Below are 18016 nucleotides of genomic sequence, written 5' to 3' on the forward strand. Positions count from 1 at the left end.
TGGACAGCGATAAAACACGGTGAGGACAGACAGAATTACCTGCAGACGCAGCGCTGACCTGGACAGCGATAAAACACGGTGAGGACAGACAGAATTACCTGCAGACGCAGCGCTGACCTGGACAGCGATAAAACACGGTGAGGACAGAGAGAATTACCTGCAGACGCAGCGCTGACCTGGACAGCGATAAAACACGGTGAGGACAGAGAGAATTACCTGCAGACGCAGCGCTGACCTGGACAGCGATAAAACACGGTGAGGACAGACAGAATTACCTGCAGACGCAGCGCTGACCTGGACAGCGATAAAACACGGTGAGGACAGAGAGAATTACCTGCAGACGCAGCGCTGACCTGGACAGCGATAAAACACGGTGAGGACAGAGAGAATTACCTGCAGACGCAGCGCTGACCTGGACAGCGATAAAACACGGCGAGGACAGAGAGAATTACCTGCAGACGCAGCGCTGACCTGGACAGCGATAAAACACGGCGAGGACGAAGAGAAAGGGGGAACATGGAAAGAAAAGAGAATGACATCTTTGCGGATATAATTATGGTAATGTCCAGCCATGTTATTTTGTGTGATTTGTTTTTGATGATGTATTTCTTTCTTTCCTTTTGTTTTCATCTAGAGACGGGTGTGGGAAATTAGCGTGAGCTAGAAACACTAGTGCAATGCGTCGGATGATTGTTTGTTCAATGTCTCTATGTGTTTGTACTTGTCCCTATCCAAATAAACTACCGTAATTTCCGGACTATAGCCGCTACTTTTTTCCCACGCTATGAACCTTGCGCTTTATACAATGACGCGGCTAATTTATGGATTTTTCCCGCTTTCACAAATTCATGCCGCCAAAAAACTGAGCACCGTCACATAATGTGACGTAAATCGAGCGCGCTCAAACTTTCCATCATTCTGATTACGGTAGTCATTTTGTCACCCTCATCATGGCAAAGACACGGAGAAATGCATATGATGCAGCTTTCAATTTGAAGACGATCGATCTGGCTGTTGGAAAAGGAAATAGTGCTGCTGCACGGGAGCCTTAATGAGTCGATGATAAGACGTTGGAAACAGCAGCGTGAGAAACTGACTTAGTGCAAAAAGACAACAAAAGTTTTCAGAGGAAAGAAAAGCAGATGGCCCGAACTAGAAAATGAGGCTTGGATGAGTTTGCCTCCGGATGAAAGTGAGGAGAGCGCAATGAAAACGATCCAACATCGGATGAAGCAATTCTGAGGCTATTCAACTCCAACACCAAAGGAGATGACTTCAGTGGTTTCAGTGCACAGGAGGAAGATAGTGACCAAGGACTTTCTTGGTAGGCTATTGTTTACTGCTATTTAAAAAAAAAATAATTTACAAGCCTGTTTCGTTAAAGCCTATTTCTTTTTGTTACAAGCCGTGTTTCGTTAAAGCCTATTTATTTTTGTTACAAGCCGTGTTTCGTTTAAAGGCTGTGTAAAGTTCATTTGTTTCAATGTACCGGTAGGCACCTGCGGCTTATAGACACGTGCGGCTTATTTATGTACAACAACAAAAAAAAAAAAATAATTCAGTGGGTGCGGCTTATATTCAGGTGCGCTTAATAGTCCAGCAATTACGGTAGACAAAAAGGACAAAATCAGACATAACGTGAAGAAAGAAGACTCAGGTGGCCTCGTGATTGGTTGATTGAATTTCCCCCCATTTCTCTGGCTGGCTGCAGTGAGTCAATAATGGCTCCTGCCACCCCTACTGCTGAGTCAACTGATATCGTGTGGATGTGTGTGAGTGTGTTGTCTCACAGTGTATCTTACGGACTCAGGATGTAGGACACCGCAGAGTTTACCCTGTAGCTTACACTTACACAGCTCCTCAAAACCCAACTTCACGCCAGAAATCAAATACTTTGTGTTTTGTCGTAGTACCATTACGGAGGAGTTTTGGGTGTGTGCGCGGGTCACCCCACATGCCCCTTCAGAGTTCCCCCTGCCCCAGTAACACTCCTTTCGCCAGCCCTCCCTCCCTCCAAATTCTATCTCATCCTCCTCATCCTCCTAAACCTCATATCACATTGTGCTTAACCCCCCGGCTCATAATCCTTGTATCATATAACATTAACCACCCCTCCCCCGCAAAAAAATTATCTGCTGAAGCTCCCATATAATCACACACACACACACACACACACACACACACACACACACACACACACACACACACACACACACACACTTATCCTCCACAAAGAGAATAAGAGGGAAGAGGAGATTCATTCTCACTCTTTTCTCTGATTCTCTGCCCTAATAAGTCTTTATCCCCAGTCTTTATCCCCAGTAGGAGGCAGGAGGAATCGATGCCGAGGGCTAAAGGAACCCAGCTGACTTCAGAAACAAGTGAGAGGTCGCTCTTAATTAATACAGCTTGGCTACTGCTGGCGAGGTTTAACCCACCATGCCTGGCTCACTGGGAGAAAAACACAGGGAGAGAGAGAGAGAGAGAGAGAGGGGAGGGGGGAGATTATACACTATGAGCAGGCTGGGAAAAACAGAAATATTCTAATATGTTCTGACCACACAGTCCACCGAGAGGGATGTTCTCAGAACATCTCAACGTTTCCATCCCCCGGGGCTGGGAGTAGTGAGTGGGTGGAAGGCAGGATCATTCTCCCGCTCTTGAAAAGGAAGGAATAAGGACCCGACACTGTAAGCCAGTGTACGAGCGGTTCTCTAGAGAGGTGAGGTACTAGCAGCTATGACAAACAGTAGCATCCACACCCACAGTAAACACGGTGTAGGAACACACCATCTCTCCCCCTCTGCACCGTGAGCTCCTCCAGTCCGGCACTATGGCACATCCAATACCTTTCTCTTCCCACCCTCGGCACAACCCATAATGCACTGCTCTGTCATCATCAAAAACCACTCTGAGAATGAGGATGAGGGCGAGAGAGAGAGAGAGAGAGGGGGGGGGGGGACAAGGGGAGAGCACGCACAAAGTGCTAAACGAGCAATAAAGTTGACAGCAGAGAGAGGCCATTCATCGTGCCGCCAGAGAACAGGCTCCAGAGTTAAAACGCTCGCTAGCACCGTATTTACACCATCTATCAGAGGACAACACACACAGTACATCACTACAACCATAACACAGCACTATGTGGACAACAGTGGAGGCTGCGGAGGGGAGGACGGCTCATAATAATGTCTGGAACGGAGCAAATGGAATGGCATCAAACACACGAGAACCACGTTTGATGTATTTGACACGATTCCACTCATTCTGGCAGGCAGGAGGGAGGGATCGTGTCACTGGCAGGGCTAGGACAGGAGGGACTGGAGCCCAGGCAGCAGGAGATGTCCCCCAGGTCCCCCCTCACCTGTCTGTGACCCCAACCAGACAGACACACACACCCAACCTAACCCAACCTCGGCTTCAACCTCTCCATGGCGCTACTGAGGAAGAGTCCTGACAGCAGACATACATGGACAGGCATATGTGCAAGGATGGATGCTGGCACAGATGCATGAATGCACACAGACACATTGTCTTGCTCTGATTGGGTGCCACCGAAAGTGAGCTCACAGAGACCACTCCTCTCTCTTTCTCACACACACACAGAAGAGAGAGATATTTCCCCTGAAGCCAGCACTAGGGAACGACGACAGACACGACGCCCTGTCTGCTCACGTCTACTATCTGTCACAGATAACGCGCACGCACGCGCACAAACACACACACACACACACACACACACACACACACACACACATCCCTCAACACCATCCTCATAGACAGACCAGACACTCTGTCTGCAAGCGCGTCCTATCAGACAATGCCCCATAGCCAGCGAGCTCATATACACACACACACACACACACACACACACACACACACAATATATATATACGCATTACACACACACGCACATTACATACACACACTAACAGGGAGAAAATGGAGCCTTTATCTAGGTGGAGGATAAGAGGACTATTGACTAGGGAGATGGCTCGAGGCTGGCAGGCATGCACACTCCAGCCTATCACTGGACATAGTGTATAAAATCCCACATATCCTAAACCAACAAACACACACAATAAAAAAATAACCCACAACAACTTAATAATCCCATGCAAACCCATTTATGACCCGATAAAAGAGTATCATCTTCCCATCCTAATACTTCAGAGTGTTTTTGGACATGGAGTCTGGGCTGCATCGGGAGCTGATAACCATCGTTAACCCTTGCAGTGAAAGCACACACACACACAGATAGCCATCTGACCCTTTCGGTGCCATGAGAACACACCCTCAGGTCATTACCAGCAGAGGGGTGTGGGAAAGAGACACAGGTAGGGGCCAGGTTACAGACACTAACCCTGTGTTCTAAACGGCACGATATTCCCTGTGTAGTACACTCCTTTTGACCTCCTTTTGACCTTTTTTGCTTGTATGCCAAGGCATCATTACATCACTGTTTTGTACTTGTTCGTTTGTGATCGTCCATAACTTGAAACCTGTCATAACATCATTTTGCAGCACACAACCACGTTTACATTTGACAATCTAGAGAGGTTTTCTGTCAGAAGAAACCCACAGATGATACACTCTTAGAAAAAAAGGGTTCCAAAAGGATTCTTCGGCTGTCCCCATAGGAGAACCCTTTGTGGTTCCAGGTAGAACCCCTTTTGCTTCCAGGTAGAACTCTTTTGGGATCTCAGAAGGGATCTACCTGGAACCAAAAAGGGTTCTACCTGGAACCAAAAAGGTTTCTCCTATAGGGACAGCCGAAGAACCCTTGTAGGTTCTAGATAGCACTTTTTTTTCTATTAGTGTACGAGAGAAGGGAGATTAAATTGCGACCCAATAAAACGCTCCCTAGCACAAAAGTACAGTCAGTGAAATGTGGCCGTGTTCTTCATTTGGAACCAGTGATATTTGCTTTCCAGTGCTGCGGGTGGTTTTTTCCATCTCTCTCTCCATCAAGACGGGATCCGTTTATCTCCCAACCACCAGACTTTTGAAGTGTCTAAGAGAGGATTTTAAAGTCAATTGAGTTCTTCCAAAAGTTTTTTTTGCCCTCAGCAAGCTGTACTACTTTCTAGAAGAAAACACAAGTCACTTAGCAGTCAGAGCCCTAAACGCACACACACACACACACACACACACACACACACACGGTCTGTTTGAATACACTCATTCTGTCTAAAGAGTTCCTGTTCTGAAGAGCTATACAGTAGCTCATATAAACTGAGCAAATACTAAATCTGGTGAAACAGTTTAATCCTGGGATCTGGCTTGTCTTTTCACTTGACTGTGTGATTTGCATTTCTATTTAAGCAAGGTAACAGATCTTAGAGCACACAAAGCATCCATTGAGACAATAAGCCAACCTTAATAAATACAGAGAGGTTTATTAAAGCTGCTCAAATCTACTGCTGACCCCTTGAGATGTGGATTCTGCTGCTGCTGCAAAATGAACAGTTTGGCCTGACCAAGCCGAGAGAAGGTGGTGGTGGTGGGGGGGAGGAGGGGGGGGGCAATGCAGTTAGAAAAAGGATAGCAATAACTGGAACAGAAAGGGATGGAGAAAAGAGAGAAAAGGAGAGGGAAGGGAGAGAGAGAGGTCACAGAGGGAGGTAGCGCTGGAAAGAGCTTTGATGCTCCGTTATCTTTTCACCCTTGCTGTGCTGCCCTAGGTTGTACTCTCCCCTCGACACAAGAGGCTCATAGTAACGGCCGGAACGGAGCAAATGGAATGGCGCCAAAACACCTGGAAACTATGAGTTTGATGTATTTGATATCATTCCACTGATTCCGCTACGGTCATTACCACCAGCCTGTTTACCCTATTATGGTGCCAGCAACCTCCTGTGCCCCTCAACACACACACACACACACACACACACACACACACACACACACACACACACACACACACACACACACTGCCTGCAACATACACACATATGCATACACACGTGCACCACCCCATTAACATACAGTAGTGGGGTAACTACGCAGATGTCTAAAGAACACTGCACCTCAGAATCTGTGCCACAGTCACTGTCAAACTATCAGCCATTTTCTCTCCCCATTCAACTCAATGAATACCATCTGCCAAGCCAGGGACAGAAAACAGAACAGCCACAGACCTTACAGAGAGACTGGCGCCTTGAGGGTGTGGGTTTATGTGTGTGTGTGTGTGTGTGTGTGTGTGTGTGTGTGTGTGTGTGTGTGTGTGTGTGTGTGTGTGTGTGTGTGTGTGTGTGTGTGTGTGTGTGTGTGTGTGTGTGTGTGTGTGTGTGTGTGTGTGTGTGTGTGTGTGTGTGTGTGTGTCTGAATTCGGACGTTTGCACACAGGGCTTAATCTCTGACGCAGTGTCTAATTTCTAACACAACCCAGAGCCTTTTGGTCAAGCCCTAGTCCAAATTGGAGCCAGGCCAGGTCGATGTCTGGGGGAGTGCAGGACCCTGCTCCCTCCTCCCTCTTCACCCACACCCTCCACATACCCCCCACACAGCCCATCACAAGGCTGTCGGCATGACTGTCTCCACAAAAATAATCTATTCGCTCTCCTTATCTCTAGCAAACAGAAATGATCATCTACAGGTTGTGGTACCGCTGAAGAAAAACAAAATACATATATTATTCACCGAAGGCAAATTGAGAGGAAAAAGAGCAGTTGCTGTCATCTAAGAGACAGTTATTCGATTTTAACTTAATGCGCCATAACCTTGCAGTCTGCCTGCAACGCTTTCTGGGGACTTTAAATCATTAGGTTGTAGAGTTTTTTTTGTGTAATTGCCTTGGTGAAGTGAGGAATTCTAACAAAGTGGTAGGCAGGCCCCAACTCCCAGGATCTCTGTAACAACACTCCTGTGAATAAACATCAAAGACAAACAGCTGCCAGCAAGAGACTGTGGGAGAGAGAGAAAGAGGGAGGAAGGGTTTACACTATCTGTCTGTGTGTGTCTGTGTGTTTGTGTCTGTGTGTATGTGTGCGTGCGTGCGTGCGTGCGTGCGTGCATGTGTTGAATGCCTCTTAACTGTATCATCTTTTACTGGACTAAGTATAAACACAGAGGACGAGCGGAGCCACAGAGAGCTCATGGGAGGAAGACAATTGCCTGTACCTGACATCATCCACATACATACTTTTTATGTTACACACATTCTATTATGCTGTAAGTACATAGCTATATTAACTAAAATGTCAACAAATTGTGTCTCTCAGAGAGTGAGAGAGAAATATAGAGAGAGAGAAATACAGAGAGAGAGAGATAGAGAGAGAAATAGAGAGAGATAAATATAGAGAGAGTGAAATAGAGAGAAATAGAGAGAGAGAAATACAGAGAGAGAGAGAGAAATATATATATAGAGATAGAAATAGAGAGCAACAGAGAGCAGGTCTGGTCATGCCTGGGGGTTTGGGGCTGTCTGGGGCAACATCCCTCAGCTAGACAAGGCCAGCCAGACTGGTGAGTAATGGTAAAGGGCAGGGTACTGAGGGCATACCTTCAGATATAAATGTCTAGACTTTAGAGATACAGTAGAGTTAGTGTTTTCCCAACATCTCAATCTCCATGGGCTGGTATGACACGGATATCTAACCATCACAAGGACAAGGCCAATCACGCAACCAGTACCACAACAGGAAAACACACACACACACACACACAGTCAGCCACACACACATCCGCGTACAGATAGACATGCACACACACTTCCTCAGGGACAAATTGAGAGCCCGCGAGCCAAAGAGCAGCAGAGGAAATGTAATGAGGCCAGATTAGCATCGGAACAGTAGATGCTAATCAGAGGAAACGCGCCTCAACACATTCCCACGGCACATCAGCACTCACACACTGACAGCCATGCAGTCACTCACACACACACACAAAACAGCAGGAGGGTAGAAGTCAAAGTTTGAGTAATCAACAAAAAAACATTACCTGTCAGTCCATCTCTATTCCCTGAGGTGTGCTGCTGACCGCATGGTGCCAGAGTCTTCAGCGCTGCTAATGAGCTTTGAACATCTCTGACGCAATAATTAAAAATACGTTATTACAAAAGCGGCTCACATTTGGAAAATATTGGAAGCTGTCAAAGAAAGAAAAGAGCTGAGTGGAACGTTGCATGTGCCTCATGGGTGACCCTTGGACGTTCGGACCTCTGAATGTGGCTAACGGCTAAAGTTCCACTGACTCGTTTCCCAGTCAAACAGAGAATGAAACATTGGCATTAGCAGGGTGAAAGAGACAGAGACAGAGACAGACAGGTAATCAGATCTCACCAGCGGGTGGACCAGACCCAAATCCCAGCATTGTTGGCAGACAAAGACCGTGTTAAGCGTACGGATGAGGGAGGGAGGTGACCGCTGTACGGGCGTTGTGGGCCGTCAGATCTGTCTGGCTCATGTGGAGACCAGGAAGTAAATCTGGAGCCACAGAACCAGACTTGACTTCTTTCTCTCTTTTTCCCCCCCCACTCTATTAAAGAGTTGTTTAGAGGCAGGGAGCCGCAGAAGGTCAGTGTGTGAGAGATCACAGGACAGAATTTACAGAGTGATGACACTCGTACAGAGGCTAATCTGTGTTGCTCTATAGGGGGATCCCAGTGGGAGGGCTCTCTACATGGTCAATGGAGGCATGTTATCCATTGTCTCTATATGGTTACTCGCACAGCACGCCCTTGTTACAACACAATGTGTTCACAAACCGCTCAGCTTTACTGACTGAAAGTCAATATCCAAAGTATCTCTGCTGATGAGACACATACACTCAAATCACTACCAGAAATCTACCCTCTCATAGACATACACACTCTCCGATCTTGCTGGCAGGCCGACATGTGTGACAAAACAGGATAGATGTGTCTAAAAATGGAGACCTTGAGAGATGTGATGTCAGGAGAGGTGTGATGAGATGTCAGGAGAGGTGTGATGTCACTGACTGCTTCTAAGTGCAGAGAGAGAGAGAGAGAGAGAGAGAGAGAGAGAGAGAGAGAGAGAGAGAGAGAGAGAGAGATTGAGAGAGAGGGGCTGAGTACATATTTTCCACAGGTTGTGTTTCTCTCAGCAGAGCCGGCAGTGCAGAGAGGAGTGGCAGGTCTGGAAAAGCAGGTTTGAGCTCCACAACATAACAGATGATGAGGAAACTAACTCACATATGGTGTAAATGAGGCAACATCACCTCCCTCGACCTCCACAGACTCCACTAGGCCCTCATAAATACTAAGTCCAATGGAGAATTTAAGCACTTGTCCTCTTGGAAGGAAAAATCTGTATTAAACGCATCTTAATACTTCAATGCACAGAAGGGCATATCGAAACCTCCACCCTCTACTCACCACCAGCCAACACATAGCTTCCCAATACTGCTGACATGTACGTTTAACTTGAACACATTGTGATTTCAGTGTGAACTGCAGATAACACACCAGACTGTAGATCTGCTGTCACATTTTCGAACAGATGACAAGGGGGTAGGGGCACTATGAGTATGGCGCCGCCCTTGTGGTTGTGATGGAAGGTACAATTTGAGGCAGACACACACACACACACGCAGCATAACTCCCTGTTAAAATAAAGGTTAAACACACACACACACACACCTCTGTGTCAACAGGATAAATGATTCAAGTTTAGCCTGATCCTCTGTAAAGGCTTCGGAGCTCTCAGGAGATCCACTCTTCGAGTCGTTGAGCGAGAGAACACAGGGCCTAAGAATGAACCAGGCTCAGAGTACAACTGCTGTCCCTCTGGGCTGATATATGTGCTAAGAGTACCTAAGCCCTGATTCAGGAACAGTATTTTTCCTCTAGTTTCCCCGTGGGGATTGAGCTAGAACACAGATCCTGGATCAGCAGTTTGGGATCGGTCCATCCATCCAGATAAAAAGGCACGGACAGATAGAAGTGGAACAGATCATACCGGTATCATTGTAAACCTCCCCCTTCGGTGCCTGTTAAAAAAAAGGAGCCGATATGCCAACATAGTTCTCATTACTCCTGGTGACGACGTCCTTATAGAGCAGGAGAAACTCCTGTGACCGTCACACAGTGCAGGTGGCCTGGCGGTGAGAGCGTTGAGCCAGTAACCGAAAGGTCGCTGGTTCAAATACCTGAGCCGACAAAGTGACAAATCTGTCGATGAGCCCTTGAGCAAGGCACTTAACCCTCATTTGCTCCAGGGGCGCGGTACTACTATGGCTTCCCATGTAAAACAACACATTTCACTGCACCTCTCCGGTGTATGTGACAATACAACGTTATAAATATATATATATATATATTTTTTTAAGCACTGGAGGAAAATCACATAACGTCGCTGAATCTCCACCAATGTTCCGCTGGAAACACTTCTCCGCACATCCACTGTCGAAGAGACTGGACAGGGAGTCTGTTGAACTGTGGGACAGTGACAGTCGCTGGGAACTGGGTACTGTTCTGCCATCCATCAACAAAGGCATACTAGTGGTACAGGCCGGGGTCAAATGGAGAGAGTGTCAGGAAGAGAGAGAGAGAGAGAGGAGAGAAAGAGAGAAAAAGACAGAGAGAATGAGCGAGGTGAGAGTGCGGAGCGGTCCCTGTCAACTCACTTTCGGGTGGCAACCAGACAGATAAAGTGCTCCATCAGGTGGGCAGGCTCCCCAGACAAGCCCCCCCCCCCCCCCCCCGACAGGGTCACCATCTCAGCCTGGCCAGGCCTCATCCATCAGCCCAGACAGCTGTCCCATTAGCACCGCCTCAGCCTCAGACACAGAGACGCACAGAGGACACACAGAGACGCGGCACACCTGGGGAGTACACAGGACACGCCACAGACACCGGGGGGGGGGGGGGGCTCTCACTCTTACTCACAGACTCACTAATCCACACACTCACAAACACTAAATGTTCCTTTCCTTACCCGAAAAAAAAACACACCCATTTAAACTACGCAAATGTACTTCTTCTGCTTGTGCATTCACACTTAACTGAGCCGTGATGACGTTAGCCATTCACATGTCAAATGTTTTCCATTTTACAGTAGCACAATCCCTTTTCCCTTAAAATGACTTCTGAGTTAGTCTGCGCCCGCAGATGCATTCCTCAGCGGACATGGGAAAAGCTAGTCGTGCTACACACAGGGAAACAGACGCGCTGCTGCATGCTTGCGCTGTCCCTGGCCTTGCAGTGCGTCTCGGTGCGGGCCGGCTGCGGCCTGCCACCATGGAGGACTGAAGTTACTGAAATCAAAACAAATCAATGAAGCCCAGACTCAGAGGAGGCGAGTGGAGGAGGGGAGCCTTTCGCTCCAAATTACAGCATGAAAAATAAAAAAACGCTGTGGAAGTAATGTGGGGAAAAAAACAAGAGGCAACGCAGCTCTGCCTGCCAGTAGGCCTGACCACACAGTGGCAGACACGAGAGAGAGCGAGTGAGGAGGGGATGAGGGACAGAGATGGCGACAGAAAGAGAGGGTAGAGAAAGAGTGAGTGCACGGAGTGAAATCCTGGAAGCATTGAGAGGAATGTCACGCACACAGAGAGAGGGAGCGACAAGTGGATATAGCAAGAGGGACACACACACGCGCAGAGAGAGAGAGAGAGACGTTTCCCATGCCAATAAAGCCCCTTAAATTGAATCAAATTAAATTGAAAGAGAGAGAGAGAGAGGGTCTGGCTCAGCCAGTCGAGGGCAGAGAAGGGAACGACGGGGTCGTATGGCAGAGAGCTGGACCCTCTATCGGCTCAGCAGACAGACAGGCAGGCAGGTAGGCAGGCCACTACACTCTGTAATTTACAGACGTGGAATACGGCAGCCAGCCCCTGGTGCTAATTACAGGCCCTCTCTTTCTCCTTCCCTCTCTCTCTCTCTCTCTCTCTCTTTCTGCTGTCAGAGCGGGGCTGGGCCCTGGCTGGAGACTGAGCCAGAGCCAGAGCCAACCAACCAGAACCAGACTACTCCCACAATGCCCTGCTCTCTCCCAGCTCCAGTCCCCAGATGCAGCAGCAGCAGCAGCAACAGTGAACAGCAAGTCAGCTATTCTCCACTGGAACCATACTGCACAAACACTGTCTGTCAGTCTACAGTATATCTCTGTATGTCCGTCCGTCTGTTCAATCTATAGTCTAAATCACTTTCACCACTCAAGTGGCTGGCAGTCTATTTTAATGTTGATCATATCTGTGCATGCATGTGAAAGGGTTGGTATGGTAGCTCATATTGGGGTTGAAGGGGTGTTGTATTCAAACAGATGTCTTCCATATCAGGAAGGGGAAGGGGGCACTTGATGGCAAAAACAATTATCCGCATCCATCTATCATCCTACTCTACGCATCCCCATCGTTCTCAACCTCCACCCATCTATCATCCTACTCAATGCATCCCCATCGTTCTCAACCTCCACCCATCTATCATCCTACTCAATGCATCCCCATCGCTCTCAACCTCAAACTCCATCGATCATCCTACCCTATATATCCCCATCTTTCTCAACCTCCATCCATCTCCCGATGTTTGTCTCCAGGTGCTGGTTACCGCCACGCATACAGTACCCCCCCCCCCTCCCCCGTATCTCTTTCGTATTGTCTGAGATACACAAAGATTGGAAAGCTGCCGCGGTCATCTCCCTCTTCAAAGGGGGAGACACTCTAGACCCAAACTGCTACAGGCCTATATCTATCCTACCCTGGTTTTCTAAGGTTTTCGAAAGCCAAGTTAACAAACAGATCACCAACCATTTCGAATCCCACCAGACCTTCCCCACTATGCAATCTGGTTTCCGAGCTGGTCATGGGTTCACCTCAGCCACGCTCAAGGTCCGAAACGATATCATAACCGCCATCGATAAGAGACAATATTGTGCAGCTGTATTCATCGACCTGGCCAAGGCTTTCGACTCTGTCAATCACCACATTCTTATCGGCAGAATCAACAGCCTTGGTTTCTCAAATGACTGCCTCGCCTGGTTCACCAACTACTTCTCAGATAGAGTTCAGTGTGTCAAATTGGAGGGCCTGTTGTCCGGACCTCTGGGAGTCTCTATGGGGGTGCCACAGGGTTCAATTCTCGGGCCAACTCTTTTCTCTGTATACATCAATGATGTCGATCTTGCTGCTGGTGATTCTCTGATCCACCTCTACACAGACGACACCATTCTGTATACTTATTGCCCTTCTTTGGACACTGTGTTAACTAACCTCCAGACGGGCTTCAATGAGATACAACACTCCTTCCGTGGCCGCCAACTGCTCTTAAATGCAAGTAAAACTAAATGCATGCTCTTCAACTGATTGCTGCCCGGACCTGCCCGCCCGTCCAGCATCACTACTCTGGACGGTTGTGACTTAGAATATGTGGACAACTACAAATACCTAGGTGTCTGGTTAGATTGTAAACTCTCCTTCCAGACTCACATTAAGCATCTCCAATCCAAAATTAAATCTAGAAATCAGCTTCCTATTTCGCAACAAAGCATCCTTCAGTCATGCTGCCAAACGTACCCTCGTAAATCTGACTATCCTACCGATCCTTGACTTCGGCGATGTCATTTACAAAACAGCCTCCAACACTCTACTCAGCAAATTGGATGCAGTCTATCACAGTGTTGTATGGCATTGAAGCTCCATTTTGTCAGCAAAGCCTCATATAATACCCACCACTGCGACCTGTATGCTCTCGTTGGCTAGCCCTCGCTTCACATTTGTCGCCAAACCCACTGGCTGCAGGTCATCTATAAGTCTTTGCTAGGTAAAGCCCCGCATTATCTCAGCTCACTGGTCACCATAGCAACACCCACCCGTAGCACGCGCTCCAGCAGGTATATTTCACTGGTCACCCCCAAAGCCAATTCCTCCTTTGGCCGCCTCTCCTTCCAGTTCTCTGCTGCCAATGACTGGAACAAATTGCAAAACTTACTGAACCTGGATACTCATATCTCCCTCTCTAGCTTTAAGCACCAGCTGTCAGAGCAGCTCACAGATCACTGCACCTGTACATAGCCCATCTGTAAACAGCCCATCCAACTAGCTCATCCCCATACTGTAATTTATTTGTTTGCTCCTTTGCACCCCAGTATCTCTACTTGCACATTCATCTTCTGCACATCTATCACTCCAGTGTTTAATTGCTAAATTGTAATTATTCCACCACTATGGCCTATTTATTGCCTTACCTCCCTTATCTCACCTCATTTGCACACACTGTACATAGATTTTTCTATTGTGTTATTGACTGTATGTTTGTTTATAAAATGTGTAACTCTGTGTTGTTGTTTGTGTCACACTGCTTTGCTGTATCTTGGCCAGGTCGCAGTTGTAAATGAGAACTTGTTCTCAACTGGCCTACCTGGTTAAATAAAGGTGAAATAAAAAATGTCAATATAATATAGTAGCTCTTGCACCGCCCTCATTGCACAGCACATTGTTCAGAATGATTTATGTGGTCCTTTACAGTACATGCTCTCTCTCTCTCTCTCACACACACACACATAGATATTTTCAAAACAACACAAAGAGGAACAGAAAAAGACAATACCTTTTTCTTTCATACCCACACGCATGTCCACACAAACATATTACACAGATAATGTATGTGGATGAAAAGCAGCCCAACGCGCCCAGAAAACAGCACAGGCCGTGGTGACATTGACACAAAAGTCATTGTTTCTCTTGATGGAAACGGAGTACCCTTCTTCCCCCATAGCAACAGCAGCAGTCCGGCTCCACGTAGCCCTTTCTGACTCATTTCACAGTAAGACAGGAGCATATCGATCATACAGAACGCTACTAAACCCTACTTAGCCATCTCTGCCAGCATACACACCAACACAGACACACAGCATGACCACCTCTGCCAAAAGACCAGGGGGGGGGGGCAAACATGGACCGTTAGAGTGGGAGGACAGCACAGATGTGCCTCCTCTTTACTCCTGTAATCTCCCAGAACCCAATCCAGTGTGTGTGTGTGTGTGTGTGTGTGTGTGTGTGTGTGTGTGTGTGTGTGTGTGTGTGTGTGTGTGTGTGTGTGTGTGTGTGTGTGTGTGTGTGTGTGTGTGTGTGTGTGTGTGTGTGTGTGTGTGTGTGTGTTCAGAGCCCACACTGTCTGAGTTTATTTGCATGTTTGACTGTCTGTAATAACAGCAGACAGTTGGAAACAAAGTGATGAAATTTCACTGTAAAGTACCGTAGACATCAACGTAAAATACCCCTCTGAACCACTGACCCTGGACCTGCCATACTCTAATATACACACACCCAGCTCTGTTAAACACCAATGAGCGGTCCATGATGGTAGCACTGGCAGAGAGAGACAGAAAGAGAGAGGGAGGTGAGTCAGAGAGATCATATCATGAACACTGATCTGTCATAGTCGTTGAGAACCCTGAGTGAAAGAGTGAATGTAGGCAGGTCCACAGTCATAGATGTATCCTAAGAAGATTCATGACTGCCGTATTCGTGCCGTACTCACACTGTTTAGTATGGCAGGGAGGAGATAATGGTGGGGATGTGGGTGAGGCTATAGGCTAACGTAGTGTTATATCCACTGGCCTGCCTATCATCCCTACTCGTATTTTTTTTTTTTTTTTAGAGCGGGACAAAGTATTGACGCCCACTTGAAGACATCGCCGGTTGGCATGCAATTTGTGCCAAGCAGCCAAGGCCTGGAATTGACTAGAATGATCCAGTGTGCGGCAGCCGGGAGAGAAAGTGCTCTTTGTCTCTGCGGCAGCGCTGCTCCAGGTGAATTGCCTTGATTTCTCTCCTCGTTGTCGATCTTCTCTAAATTGAACTATTATTTAGTGTGGCTCCAATAGAGCTGGGGTCACACCGTGCTAGCGTTGGAAAAAACAGTCTGTCTCTATACCTGACAGCGGAGCCACGCACACATGCACACACGCACACACGCGCACACAAACAAATCATAAGCAGTACAGTAGGATATACAAAAATGGTAATATAATCATGTCTCTGCATCATTCATAACACATCAATAATCACTCTCCCAGCGGGAGTTCAGCTATGACGCAAACAAACCCCGACAGCGGGTCGTGTGTGTTACAACAAACAGCTGTGTGTGCACAGAGACAAGGCACGATCCCTTGAACCTCGCACAGGACGCAAGGCAACTCTGCAAGGCCATTTGACAAGCCCATGTCTGACATGTTGCCTCTCATCTCCACAGCTTCTCATAGAAAATCTACTGCATGATTTCTATTTTCCTATAACATACATGGCCATTGTTCATTAGAGCCACACGCAGTCGCAATACAATGTTTACACCCACTAAGCCTATAGAATAATCGAAAGAGAATAATGTGATTTCCCGGCTACAGGTTATTAATGAGTTTTCATACTGTCATCTATATCTCAAAGCGGTTTACCAAAGATTACTACCGCAGAAAACATCCGCTGTGGACCTCACTCGTGCCAGAGATTTAGCATTCTGTTGAACAGACTTATCAAGCTAATTAATGATCCGCTCTGGATGACTTGTTTGTGACCAGCGAGATAAGAGGAGACACGGTTTCATTAGCCGGGTGAAACATGCTCGTTGATCTGCAAGAGAAAAATACAACTAAAGGTACTATTTCAATTTAATTAGGCTAATTGCCTTGGGATTTACAAGGTGCCAGGCAATTCCACATTGAGTTGTTATTACACCTTTAGTGGAATTTGCTAAATGTCACCAATCTAGATAAGGCTACTTTAAGTCTTTTTTTTTTTCAATTAAACAAAAATGTTATAACAGGCCTCAACATTTTGTTAATTTTACATGTAGGCTACATTCATTCAATCTGAATGATTTAGATCTGTTATACATGGATTTCATTGATGCAATACCCCTCATTATTTCATATAAATATACACCTATAATGTGTGTAAAATATTCATGTTACATATCTCTTTATCTCTATTTCTATCTCTCCGCACACGCACGCGTTTTTTTTTTTTTACATTGCTTACTGCCAATCGCCCACTCTCAATCAATAGGTCTTATCCGATGTAGAGAATATAAACTATCAGCCCAAAGCCATACACGTCAACTATTTATGCTATAAATGTATATAGCCAATAGTTAAAAATATCAATATAATATTGAATAGGCTAAGAGGAAAAATGCAGTTAGTCTTATTACATGTAGACTAGGCTAAAGTATTTTGGGTTTATGCAGTCTAAAATTGGCGATTGGAGATGCATAATGGTAAAAAAAAATACTACAAATGCATTTACAATAACAAGCATTCTTTTCCAAAATAAATCCCTCCATAAGTAGAAGTTAAACAAGCTGACATTTAAACAAAATAGCATTATAGAATCATCTAATAACATCCATGTTGCAAGCAATGCAACTTAGTAAAAGCAACACCTCAAACAATTGCTCAATATACACATAATGTACACCATGTTATACACACAATGTACACCATGTTAATCGATTTAACGCTCCAAAACATTTACCTGGATGACGAAGTCCTGAAGGGGCGCGGCGGTCCGTGCTGAGCAGCTCCGCTTGTGACCTTCAGGCAGGATGGGTAGAAGCCACAACTATCGAACTGAATTGGTAATAAATGCAACCTACGCCACCTGACAATAATTCCATGAATCGACGGAGAATAGGCTACCTTCTGGCTGTGTGGTTTTATTTGTGACGAACGCGCCGAGGTGATTCGCTCTTCACGGAGAACTAGCGGCGATCTCTTCTGTCCAGTCCGGCTGGCGCTGCTCAGAGCTGTACCAATGACTGTATAGGGCTGTACCGAACGGATCAGAGCTGCAAACAAAATAGACACAATTTCAGCCAGCCACGTTTCAGTAGCCACCCTTTTACCGTAAAACTCCAAGTGCTGTGCACATATCATTTATTCATACTTTCCAATTGGGTACTCATTCACAGTGAGCGCAGCATTTTACCATATTTGATTTTTCTCGAAAATGCAAAGATTTTAAGCATCTTAAAAATATTTAACATGTAGCCTACTCTGCGTGTTTCGATATTGGCCTACCAAGTTCGTGTTGTGTGCTGTGTGCTGTGTGCAAATTTAGA

General features: G+C 46.5%; 1 protein-coding gene across 1 annotated transcript in view; it reads right to left on the reverse strand.

The window, feature by feature from the left end:
• LOC129854050 (docking protein 4-like) overlaps nt 1-17767 on the reverse strand; it is a 52712-nt gene extending 34945 nt beyond the window's left edge. The window contains exon 1 of the mRNA XM_055920676.1: nt 17431-17767. The gene's annotated coding sequence lies outside the window, so the exon portion shown is untranslated. The remainder of the gene's footprint in view (nt 1-17430) is intronic.
• Nucleotides 17768-18016: the final 249 nt, after the last annotated feature.

Source organism: Salvelinus fontinalis, chromosome 4, assembly GCF_029448725.1.
Source record: "Salvelinus fontinalis isolate EN_2023a chromosome 4, ASM2944872v1, whole genome shotgun sequence".
NCBI classification, from domain to species: Eukaryota; Metazoa; Chordata; class Actinopteri; order Salmoniformes; family Salmonidae; genus Salvelinus; species Salvelinus fontinalis.